Raw genomic sequence first — 13,062 nt, forward strand, 5'->3', positions numbered from 1 at the left:
TGTGGATTTCATTACTGTTTAGTACCAAGCAGTTCCTTGGCCTCTTGCTCAAAAAATGAATGGTGCTTACCCTTATAGATGTCATGTTTTGTAATTAAATGTCTCTATAATTGGAGGGTTTCAAACATTCATTGGACAGTACTTGTGCACAAATTACACACTGTGGTTGAGGTATATCTCCACTTCCGGAACAAATAAAACTGAAATTCAAATAGCTGTCTTCGTATTTCCTAAATGTTGTGAAGTTAATAGCAGCTTTATGTTTCTTACTCACATCACCTCCTTGATGTTCTTCAGCCATTATGGTGGTTGAACTTGTTGAGGGACGTTCGGTATCATTGCTCTGTGGGTTTTGTTTTGAAGCTGATGGTTGAATTAAATGTGTATCCATCTCTGATATTTAATGTTGACACTTACATATTTTCCCCCTGTGCTGTGTAACTTGTCCTGCTCCTGTTGAAATAGCTCCAACCAGTAAAGGGAGCTCGCTTACCAGCAAGGCTGGCATCAGACTCACTGGGCCGTCAGCAGAAACCAAGGAGTGAGCCCTTGCGTGCAAAGTCTCTGGGGGCAGAGCCAGAGCTGGGCCAGAAGGCCTTAAGGCTGACCTACTGGGCTGACCCAGAAATCTGAGTTCCCACTTTCCGGGCAGGAAGCCAGGACTTGAGCTTCAGCCCCGCTGGGGGGCAGGGCTTCAGCCCCGGCTAACTTCAGCACTGCGGCTCCCTGCTTTAGCCCCACGGTGTCATTGGGTCTCATGGCTCCAGGATTCAGCCCTGGCTCCCAGCTTTATCTCGCGGCACTGCGGCTTCAGCCCTCCACTAGCACCAGGGCTTGGTGCTTCAGTCCTGCAGCTCCAGGGCTGCACGGAGCTCAGAGCTTTAGTCCGGGCTTCCCAACTGCAGCCCCTCAGCAGCACCGGGGCCAGGGCTTCAGCCCGCGGCTCCTGGCTTCAGCCCACTGGCAGTACTGGGGCTCAGGGCTTCAGCCTGCAACTCCTGGCTTCAGCCCAGTAGCGGCACCCGGGCTTGGGGCTTCAACCCGCGGCTCTGGCTTCAGCCCAATGGCGGCACCAGGAATTGGGGCTTCATCCCACGGCTCCTGGCTTCAGCCCAGTGGCGGCACCCGGGCTTGGGGCTTCAGTTGAGAACTGCTGATCTACGGGAGCCTCACATTAGATCCAGAACTTGATAGTCACCTAAACCAGGGCAGTTACATGAAAAGGAATTTACCAGCGAAAAAGGTACATACAGCAAAACATGGCGGGGCCAATTTTTTAAGGTAGGCTTTTATTTATGAATCCACAGCTTTGCAATGCATTCCTCTGTGCATGTGTAACCCACGCCTGCTTGGTGTGGTGCTCTGTCCCCTCTAGTGGCACCTAGACCAGCTAGCAATTGGTGAGTCTGCTACAGCCTTAACTAAGAGGCATGTGGCTTTTAGCTCATGTAGTAGTGGCTCATACAGCAAGCATCAGAGATTCCAGGTTTGATCCCACCCACCGTCAACAGGGGTCTGTCAGCATTACACATGCAGGATATTTCACTGTCCCAGGCTGAAAATCATCCCTGTGCTGATGGCCTATGCTATATTTAAGACCTGAAAATAGGTCGTAAGTGGTTCACAGGCCTTGAGCTACCATTCTGTTGTAGGGTGAATTTCACCCTTAGTGATGATGCTGAGATTACTGTTGGGCCAATTTTTCAAAGACATGTCAGTTGCATTATTTGAACATCTGTCACTTTGGGTCATGCAGCAAGAGATTCGCAAACTCACGGAATCCACATGCTGACCTCATTTGCAAAAGCAAATCAAGCACAGATGGTTTTGCACATGTAAATTTTCCTACTTGTGAGTGCATGAGCAATAGTGCAGGAAAATGGCATGTGGAAATCATTTGCTTACACTAAATGGTGCATACAAAACAAATCCCAGACTGAAAGCCAGTTGAACCTCCTTCTAAATATTCTCTGATGCAGCACATGCAGCTATAATATAAGCTTATCCTCTGTCACAACTTCAAGCTAACGGCACCACTATCCCTTTTGGAGTCTTTCTGAGTGAACTCCTTCATGCCTCAGGCCTTTCCTTCTGGAATTCTGCAATTTCCCCACTCCTGGACTGGGCCCAGGACTCCAGTCCCTGTGTATCAAGCTTGCTTACCCCATAGCTCCAACAGAGTTTGGACATGTGTGATCGTGTCCTTCAGGGGTTTGTGACCAGTGGTGTATATAGTGACCAGAGAGCCTTCTTACATCAAAGTATTGTTTATTTTAACAGTAGGAACAAAGCATTTAGAGAAAAAGGATTTTAAAACAACAGTTTGCACACATATCTATCTTATCTAAAATCTCACCATCTCTTGCTGGTTACCTACACAAATCTATTTTCTTCTGTCTCTAAGTTTGGTTTCCCAAACAACTCCCCCTTCTGGAGAGAGTGTTTCTTTTTTAAACAGCTGTAGTCCTGTAGATCTTCTGATTCCCAGGCCGCCTTCTGTCCTGGAATTGTCTCTTAACAACCCCCAAGGTTTTGTGGAGAAGTGCCTTATCTCGAGCCTCTCTTTTTCCTTCCTGCTTGTTTTTCCTTACAGTCCCCTATTAAACTAAATGAGTATATTCATACAATAAACACCCTAATTATCCAGGTCAACATACAGTATTCAGAAATTATTACAGAGCAACTCCAAATCCATCACACTCACTGCCTTAAGCCTTGCTACGTCATAAGCTTTATATTCGTGACATGAAGGGACCACTTCCAAGGGTACAAGAGAATTTCCTGTCTGTGCTTTTATAATGCCAACAGACCCCAGTCACCGGGATTGAACCTGAGATCTCTGGAGCTTAGTGCATGAGCCTCTACCGCATGAGCTAAAAGCCAACTGGCTGTTAGTGAAAGTTGTAGAGCAGATTTTCTCTCTCTCTCTCTCTCTCTCTCTCTCTCTCTCGCGCGCGCGCGCGCGCCTCGGTACCACTAGCTGGACAGAACACCATACCCAGGAGGGTGTGTGGGTTACACTTTGTCAGGTAGTGTAGGACAGACTGATACTTTTGGTGTCCTGTGTTGCATCACTACACTTCTCTCCGACTATCCCTTTGTGCAGAGCTCAGCAGCCATTTTGATTTTGGCATTACTGGTACTGCCGGTTGCTGCCCACTCTTTCACCATTTGAACTGGTTTAATTGGATTCCATGAGAATCTCAGCTTTCATTTTTTTAAAGGTATGTTACTAGCCCTCCCTATTGCAGAGAAAAGCTTGAAAACAGAACCCATGTCACAACCTGTGCTCTCCCATGGAGAGTTTCCTTTTGTTCTTTCTTGTGGTGGTTTTCCTTAGCTTAAAATAAAGACAACTAGAGCCTGAAAGCACAGATCTCTTTTGACTCCAATGGAGCTAGGTCAGTTTGCACTTGTTGAGGCTCTAGAAACATAACAGTTCAATCTTTGGCCTTTTCGTTGAGGTTGTCAACAAAGGACCTAATTAGTGCCAATCAGAATGTGGCTACCTTCTCACTAGGAACTAGCGTGACACCCACCTAGTAATTTCACATAGGCCTACAGTTTGGATTGCTTCTTTCAATCCCTACTTAATGAATGCTGGATGCGAACGAATGGCAGGCTCTGTCTCACATTACTGGTCCCTTGAGCCCGCTGGTCACCCTTGGAAGAGTTACTTTAAAGAACAATTGCCTGGGCTGTTAGCAACATCTCCAAACCAAACCTTATTTTCTTCCCCCAGCCTTCATCAGCTGTAGTCTAGGAAATTATTTAGCAAGCACAGAAAGGACAGTTACCCTTTTATTCCGGTCCCCTGCCTAATCACCCAGCAGCACCTGTTTAAGTGATATGACACTGTAATTACATTAGCTGCAGTATCAGCCACTCACCGCGGCTGCTTAATTGCTCAATAATTTTGATCAACGTGTAATTCCTATGATGCTGACTGCTGGGATAACAAAATAAAAACACCACTTTGAAACTGTGCCATACACATTTCCCAGGACAGGGTATTTGTGTGTGCATGTGTAACCCCCAAGGAGATTACATAGATTCCTGGAGCTCTGGCTGCTGGCAGCTCAGGGACAAGGAGCCAAGGCAAACTCAGAGTCTGCCCGGCAACCGATAGGGAGTGAGATGCCCCCCCAGGGAGTTCAGGAGAGGGGAAAAGCCATATTGAAAAGGCTGGAGCCAGTCAGGGCAAGGGCAGGACTGGTTGTGTGGGGAGCTGGGGAGTCCCAGGCCTGCAAGCAGGGTTCCCCCTGAGAACTGGCCTCTAGTCGATCCCTCACCTGGGTTTTCTTTCCCCCGGATGAGTCCCAATTGGTAGCGTTTGCTGAGAAATTTCCCCAGCCAGGCTGGGTTCACCCCCAGCCCCTTAGGTGAGACTAGTCACTACATGGTCAGCTCTGCTAGTCCGGGGAAGCTGCCTGTGGAGTGTGTGACTGGAGGCTGGGCTAGGAGGCTACAGTTTGGATGTTAGGGTAGTTGTATAACCTACACCTTGAGCCCTGCACCCCTTTGTGGTGAGGGGAAATCCTGGGGCCGACGCAGTCTGACTCCTGCTTGAGGAGGATCCCTGACAGCAGACAGCAGCCCCTCTGCAGTGACTGAAGAGTCCAGCGTCCTCTTCCAACCTGAAGATCATTCATGGCGTTCGTGAGTGCACCGTCTTTTAGGTAGTTAGTCAGGGAATTTGTTTTGGGGACCCCCTACTCCCTGAACTGCGTCCTCAAGCCAGGGAGTGAGGGTTTGAGGATTTTATAACCTGCTGCTTATTATACCTATGGAGGGATTCACCACCTCCTCCCACTTGTGGGACTTTTGGGCTGTACTGAACCCAGTCAGCCACACTGCTAAACCACTGCAGAGAATTTTATAGGTCATCAAGGGCCCCAGCAAAGTATGTGTACCAACACTAATTTTACACTTCTTACATCAAGTCATGGGTATTTTCAGTGTGGGCACCGGTGACCCTAAAAATAGAGTTTCACCCTGTTATGTTGTATTTGTTGCCTGTTTAATACAATTATTGTGTTGAATATATTTTTATGTGTTGTGTTATTTCTTGGAAGTCTCTAACTATCTGGCAAGTAAGTTTGGATTACTCTGTAGTTAGGATTTTCCGCCCAAGCTGCCCTGGTGACCCTGCCAGGAAGGAGCGAAGGGGGTGGAGGCATTGCCAAATAATTTCATAGGAAAAAAAAGAAAAAAGATACACCCTGCTGAGTGGGTGGCGGGATCCAAAAGAACCCAGACCTGTCCATCAAAACCTGTAAGCGGATTGCCGTTAAAGGAGGTAACCAGGTGGAGAGAGGCACTATACGTGTTTGTGGGAGAGAGTGCCCGTGCTCTGGGCGGATGCCCGGTCAAATGTTCTCTGCTTGCAATTTGAGCCTTCACACCCAAATACTCACGACTGATTGCCCAGCTGGCCTGGCTGATGGCACCGAGTCAAGAGCCCTGGCACACAGACAGGAGGCGAGAGGGTAAGTGAGCAAAGGCAAGGGGAAAGCACAAGAAATGCATGTGTAATGCTCAGTCATAATCTGAGGCCTTGTGGTCCTTGTGTAGAAGGACACAGAGACTCTATTACGGACCACAGTCAGGTGCTGAGTAGCGCAGTATGGACAGAGCTGATATCACTTTTTGGTCTAGACCGGGATGAGGGAGCTGAAGCGTAGTGGTCAGAGCAGGTGTCAGAAACCAAACACCAAAACCCAAGACTAGGATCAGAGCCGGAGTCAGTAGGCAGAAGACGGAGCCAAGGGTCAAGCAGGGCAGCAGGTAAGGAGATGGTCAAGGCAGGGACAGGACCAAGGTACACAGGAGCAGGCCAATGAGTATTGAGCAACCAGTCAGCAAGCTAGAGCCAGCCTATTGGCCTCTGCAGTAAATCAGGTGGTGTGGCCTATCAGGCAGCCTGCTGCAGGCCAGCTGTACTGATGAGTTTGCCTGGAAACCAGTTCTCTTGCAGGCGCTGATTCCTGACAATGGGCACATAGTGAAATAGATATTAACAACTATTTCAGGACAGGAAGTGAAGGACAAGGCAACAGCTAACTGAAATTTTGCTAGGCAGAATGTCATAACCATTGCTAAAATCTGGCCAGAACATGGAGGTAAACACTTTGTAATAGGCTGGCAGTTTTTGTCTGAAAATCTTAACTGCTTAGTATGAGATGATCCTGTAGGTGGAGAATGATAAGTGAGTTTTTCTGGCTCCTTGTTGCAATGTGGCTCATTATGGATATTAGGAAGGTGGAGTGGAAATCTAGAGAGGACCTAGCATGTGAGCTAAGCAGTCTTTGGGGAGGAACCCTGAGAACAGCCAAGCTTTGGGAGAACCCTTGGGTTGGTTTGCGCATTGTTTTATTTTGTGTTCCTTTCCTGAATAAAGTCAAATTCCAGGGAGGCAGTTTAGTTCTGACCACTGCAACTTCAGTGGACTATATCTGGGGAAAGACACCCACATATCAATGCCTATAAAATGTGCCAATGGAACATTTCAACCTTGTCAAACCACTTTTATTTTTTTATACAAAATTTTGTCACATTGACAAGCTTCAACTTCAACAAAATAGTATTTTCTGATGGAAACGTTCCCTCAGAAAATGATCAGCCAGCTCTACTGCTAAGTTTCCTACTACCTTGGAATCGAAGCACAGTTAGAAAGTTCTTCCCACATGTTGAACTAGCCCAACTCCATGTAAGTGGTGTAGGAATGGCTCAAGCCCCTGCTACCCAGTCCCACACCTATAACTAGGGCAGGCCAGAAAAAATAGAATTCTGTTTCATGACAGTTTTTGAGGTTTTCAGTTTTACTCTGATTTTATATTGGAATGAAAAAGGAGACTTAAAAAAATGGGGAAAAACACAACATCAAGACCTTCCCCCGTGGTTAGAACACTCACCTTCAATGTGGGGGACCGAAGTTCATGTCCCAGGTCCAAATCAGGCAGAACAGGGGTTTGAAGCTTTGGCTCCCACATGCCAGCTGAGGAGCCTAACCATCAGGTTATGTGGGACTGTCTCTCTTTTTCTAGCCAGAAATTCCATCCTGGACCTGAGAACATTTTATTGAAATTGATACATTTTCACACAAAAAATTTTTGGTTTTGACAAATTGACATTTTTCAGTGTAAAAATCTTTCATCAAAAATTCCTAGCCAGTTCTGCTTAGGACCAATGGTGGGATCACAATACTAGGTGTAAGATGGTTGCAGAGAATAAAGGCAGACTCTTCAGAAACACTCCATTTGAAATCTGTTTTCTGTGGGTTTCTTGAGACATGACATGCAGCAAAACTAATGGATTCACTACGGAAGTTCTTTTTAATAAGCAAAATGGCTTAAAGGATCTCAATGGGACAGAAAAACAAACACGAGTATTGTATCTCTACCTAGAGAAAATGAACATGTTCTACCTTCATAGCTGCACGAATATTTACTCTAACACCTACTCAAGGGACAGATTTGATCTCTAGAAAAAGACTAAGAAACTTGATGGAGGATAATAACACAGATTAAACAGAGCAAGAACTAATAAGGCTGACGGTTAAAATGAAAGTTTCTTTTAAGCCAAGTTACCTGAACTGGAGAAACTTCCCGCTGAGAGACACCAGCATGAGTGGAAAATGAAGCCCTTTATGTCCGTGGTTTCACTTAGCAGGATTTTAGTTACCAGGATGGGTTAATGTGGCAGGGAATCAATATAATGACTTCCTGGAAGATCATTTTCTTTACAGCAAAAACAACAAAAGAGAAATGTACAAAGAATGAAATGACTATATTAAAATGTATTATAATGACTCTTCAACTCAGGTGCTGAGGAGGTGACATTTTTTCACCAGCCTATTTCTCTTCTGGAAATCTCATCCTCCCTTGGCTTTTGTGGTTCTCTCCTGGTTCTCCTCCTACCTCTCCAGTCATTCCTTCAGTGGATCCTCCTCATCACCCCTCCAACTTCTGGTGTACTAGTCATTCGCTGTCCCCTGCGAGAGGTGCCACCACTTTGGTACATTCTGCCCTAAGAAAAGGTCCTGCTTGAAGAGAAAAGCAGAGAGTTCTGACCTCCAGGGGATGTCTAGAGAGGCCTCCTATAGTCAGACGCAGGCAGAACTAGCAAGCGTTGGTGTTCCAGCACCTACAATGGCTAGGAGCGGGCAGAAGCCAATCAGGGCCCAGCAGGCTAGATAAAAAGGCCTGGCTGTTTCTATTAGGGGCCAGTTCTGGGTGAAGCCAGGGCAGAAGGAAAGGCTCTCTCTTCCCTAACTCAAGTAATCTGTCCCAGCCAGGGGCTTAACGTTGGATCGCTATGAAGGACTAGTGTTTATATTATGGACTTTAATGCCCAGCTGGCTATTTTGAATTGAGATTTAGTTTGTTTTTGGTTAACCCCAGATGGAGTCTGGACTGAGAGCTGACCTGCTGGAGGGCGAGGCCAGGGAAATGGCAGACTGTTGCAGAACCAATACATAAGGAGATGCCAGAGAGGAAGTGTCCCTGCAACATCATGTCAATGACACAAGGGGGTGCGCTGGTGGTGAATGCACACTATTATAGGATCCTATTGGGCTCTGCCCTGAGGTCCTCCTCTCTCCTGCCAGATCCTATCTATGGGTTCTCCCATCTGTTCTTACAGCTTCCTCTGACATCTTTAGACTGATGACTCACAAAATCTTCTTCTCCACTCTGGACCTGTCTCCCACCATCCAACCCCTCATCTCAGCCTCTCTTTATGACATCTCCTTGTCAATTTCCAGCTTAATATGGCCAATCTGAGGTCTTGATCTTTCTCCCAATGGCATCTCCTAATCCTTTCCTCTGTCTTCGTGAACATCACTATCATCCTCCCAACCACTTAAACACAGAATCTGGGTGTCACCTTCAACACAATCCTCTCCCTGGAGCTATAGACGCAGGCAATGTTCAAATCTCATCCTCTCACATCTTCTCTATTGTAAGTAGAGATGGTTGAAAAAACTTTCAACACAATCGTTTTCTATCAGAAAATGAAATGCTATTGAAACTGAAACTTTTCATGGAATACATCAATTCCAGTGAAATTTTTGCTGGGAAAGTGTTTAAATGAATCTTTTCAGCTTTCTTGTTTCATTTTGAGAAATTTAAAACATTTCATTTTAGTTTTCTCGGTGTGTTTCATATAATTTTGACTTTTATATTATATTGAGATATTAGTTTAACATTATCTATATTTAAATTATGTGCATATAATATTTTACATTATATTTGGATATCAAAACAAAAGTTTTTACCTGATGAAAATGAAAGGATTCAGTGTTACCAGAACAAAACATTTGTGATATTTGCAGATCAATTTTTATTTTTTGAATTTCCATTCAATGGAAAATTTCCAAATTTGGATTTTTTGTTCCTATTTGGAGTGAAAAATTTCAAAAAGTCAGAATTTTCCATGGAATAGCAATTCCACTTTCCAACCAGCATTAGTGATAACCTCGTAGCCTCTGACCTAGTGTGCAGCTACTTGGCCCCTTCGACTTCATTCACAACACTTTTGTTCAGTTCATCTTCCTGGCTCCTTGATCAGACCCTGCCTGCCTTCTTTGAATCTTTACACTTGCTTCTTCTTCTCCATTGTATCGAACACGAGCTTTTCCTTGCCATCATTAGGACTCCTCACAACATGGTCTGTCACAGCTAACTGCTTTCTTAACTCCTCCACTGTCTTCATTCTGACTGCATTCGCTGGCCTTATTGCCCAACACTAAGGGCTTTGTCTATATTTTTGGCTAAATCAGCACTGCTGCGATCAATGCAGTGGTGTCGATTTAGCAGGTCTAGTGAAGACAAACTAAGTTGATGGCAGAATGCTCTCCCATCGACAGCTGTACTCCAGGTCCCCGGGAGGCAGAAGGTAAGTCAGCAGGAGAGTGTCTCCGATCGACACAGTGTGGTGTAGACACCACTGTAAGTCGACCTAAGCTATGTTGACTTCCGGTTATGTAACTTACGTAAATGAAGTAAAGTATCAGAGGGGTAGCTGTGTTAGTCTGGATCGAAGTGGGTATTCGTCTGACAAAGTGGGTATTCACCCACGAAAGGTTATGCTCCAATACTTCTGTTAGTCGATACGGTGCCATAGGACTCTTTGTCGTAATTGAAGTAGCGTAATTTAGGTCGCCTTACATGTTAGTTTCTCCCACAGTCAGTGTCTCTCACAAGCGCTTCACACTTTCTTCCACACTAGCCACTATGCATGGGGGAAAAAAGATCTGCAAAGACTTATCCTTCTTTTAAATTACTCCTCAAGATGCGCTTCTGACTCAGTGCCTACGGAACCCTGCCAGCTGAAAATGGCTAGGCAGGGGATGAGCTGTGATTGCTGCTCACCATGGAATACTTGCTTTTTATTCTGTTACCTCAGTCTCTCCAGGGTTTTTTTTGTCCACCTGATCAGTCTTGTAAATAAGCCAAGAATCTGAGCTTTTTGGGGGCAGAGGCTGTCTTTTTATTTCATGTCTGCACAGCACCTAACACAACGAGGTCCCCATTTATAATAGGGGCTTCTAGGCACTTATTATACAAATTTATAATAATTACACCTACAATTGTTAAAAGACCATACAGGACACTCCCACTGCACCCTGGCTCCTTGCCAGGTCTGCCTCCCCTCTGTCCACCTCTTACCACCCACCCCATTGGTTCCTACTCTCAATCTCTTTAACCAGCTAGTCTCTGTCTCCTCATCTGATCTCAGGCTGTGCTCTGAACTCTGCTCCCAGTCCACCCACTCAACATTATTTCTGTTCCTGGCTCCTAGTCCCAGTCTTATTTTCTAGCCATTCCCAGACTCCCCCCAGCTCCCAGTTTCCCTCTTCTCCCTCCAGCACCTTGTCCCAATATACATCTGTCACCCCTCCCCACCCAAGACCAGCTCTTGTCCCCTCTGCATTCAGTTCAAGCAAATTCCAGTTCCTTCAGTGGGAACTGAAATTGCAGGGAAAATCCTGTTCAGCCCCCTGTAGCACCAGACTGGTGCACGCTTAGTATGGACAGAATTTTTGGCTAATTAAGCTGTGACATTCTAGCAAACATCTACTAAGTTTGTGCAACTTGGAATTTTTCAAAGGCTTATTGCATGGCTAAATTGCATGGGCAATTTTTTCCAGCGATGGCAGTATGCACGTGCCTGATGCAAAGGCCACCCTCCTGCCAGATTTCAAGTCCTTGCTCCAGATCATGGGAGTGCTAGAGCTTCTAAAAGAAAAGGTCACCAGAATTCTTGGACGTGGGCAAAACACCATTGGTTCCCTAGCCTCATTCTCAGAAACAGCTGAAACATTTTGGTTGAAAGTTTCCCCAAAAAATCAGCCTGAGGCAGACACCCAGAATGGGACATTTCAGCCCAAATGGCTAAAGTTTGGCAAAGTTATAAGGAACTGTAAGTGGGTTCTTAGGCAACCTTAATAATATGGTGCCACCAGCCTCACCTATAATAATACTGATCCAGATTCTAAGACATTTGTTGTGCTGAGAATTATACATAGTCAGAGCCATGGGGCAATAACTCCATTATCCTGCCTTTAGCACAGGCCAACAGCTGAAAATTTAGGGGAAGGCCAAACTCTCATAATGCACCTAGCTGATTGCGCAATGCTGGAAGGTGGAAGAAATATTTCATTCCATCTCCTGCAGTATCAGTCTTTGCTCTATATAATATATTTATTGCGCATGTGTGATATGTATGTAGTTTACTATATATGTACTGAAGATATATGCATGTTAAGATCCATAAAGTTACCAGTCCAATAAATCAGTTCCAAAATAGGTAGCTCCTTTTAAAATGAGCCCATCTGGGCTGTTGATTCTGATCCCCGTTCCCGGGGGATCTCAGAGGCTGAGGTCCGTGCTGTATTCCCAGGGGGCTGGAGTGGGAGCAAAGAAGCTTTATGAGTATGTCCTTGTATCTCTAGTAGATTCCATTTATCCACAGGATTTGGATCCAGACATATGGCTTCTTCCTTGGGTTGCAAACCCTGATCCCCTAACTCCTCTGCTGACAGAATTTGGAGAAAACCCCAGAGAGTGAACTCTGTAGAGTTTTTCCTCTCCTAAGGCTCCTCTTTTGGGTTTTCCCTTGGGAATATGTCATCTGACCTCGGCAGTTTACATCTCCAATTATTATCTGTGGAACATCCCTATCCATCAGTTTATGCACATAACTCCCATTAAGTTTAACAACATCATTGTCCAGCCCAGAAAAGCAATGTTAGCTTAGCCATGCCTTAAGTAAACAACCCAGGAACCCTCTGCCACCTCACTCCTTAGAGAAGCAGGCGTGTAATTGCTCAACCTTGGATAGTTCCAGTAACTGATGAAAATAGACAATTTGCAGCGTTTTGGGGAAACAATGGAAAGAATGAAAGGCCTGATGAGAGCAGCCTCATTTCTCAGCCCAGAGAAGGGAAATCGGCATCATTTTCCCATATTCAAAGTTGGAAAACATGAGTTCAATTTTCATCCTTTCATCAGTAGCAAATAATTTGGATGTTTCCCGTTCCTTAATTGTGCCTTTGTTTCTGCAACGAGGGGAAGTCATTATAATTTTGATCTGTTGGCTAAATTCTCAACACATCTGCTGAGCGTCTCGCTGCGGGGGGCAGATGCTCTGGATTTCCTGCCCATTCACAGTGTAGTGAATAGGAAGAATTTCCCACAGTCAAAGCTGTTTGTCACTGCGTCTGCAGAGAAAGCTAGGGAACGTTGCTTCACAGAGAGCAGTACTCGCTGGTCGTCTGGTGGGAGTGCTTTAACACTGGCCATGCTGGAATCTGAAAGAGTGACTGATACGTACAGTTTAACTGATTGCTGTGTCCATCTTGGTGAAATGAAAACCTGAGCTAGTCGGAAATATTTTGAAGGAACCTTGCCGAGCTATTGAAGTGAAACCTTTTTGTGGAAACGTATTGGTTTGGACAAAATTTTCATCAGGATGGAATTTCTGGAGAAAGAACGAGCACCTAGAATAGCCAATAGCTCAGTGTTTATAGCACTCATCCGGGATGTAGATGACCCAGGT

The sequence above is a fragment of the Chrysemys picta genome, chromosome 2 (assembly GCF_011386835.1).
Source record: "Chrysemys picta bellii isolate R12L10 chromosome 2, ASM1138683v2, whole genome shotgun sequence".
NCBI lineage: Eukaryota > Metazoa > Chordata > Testudines > Emydidae > Chrysemys > Chrysemys picta.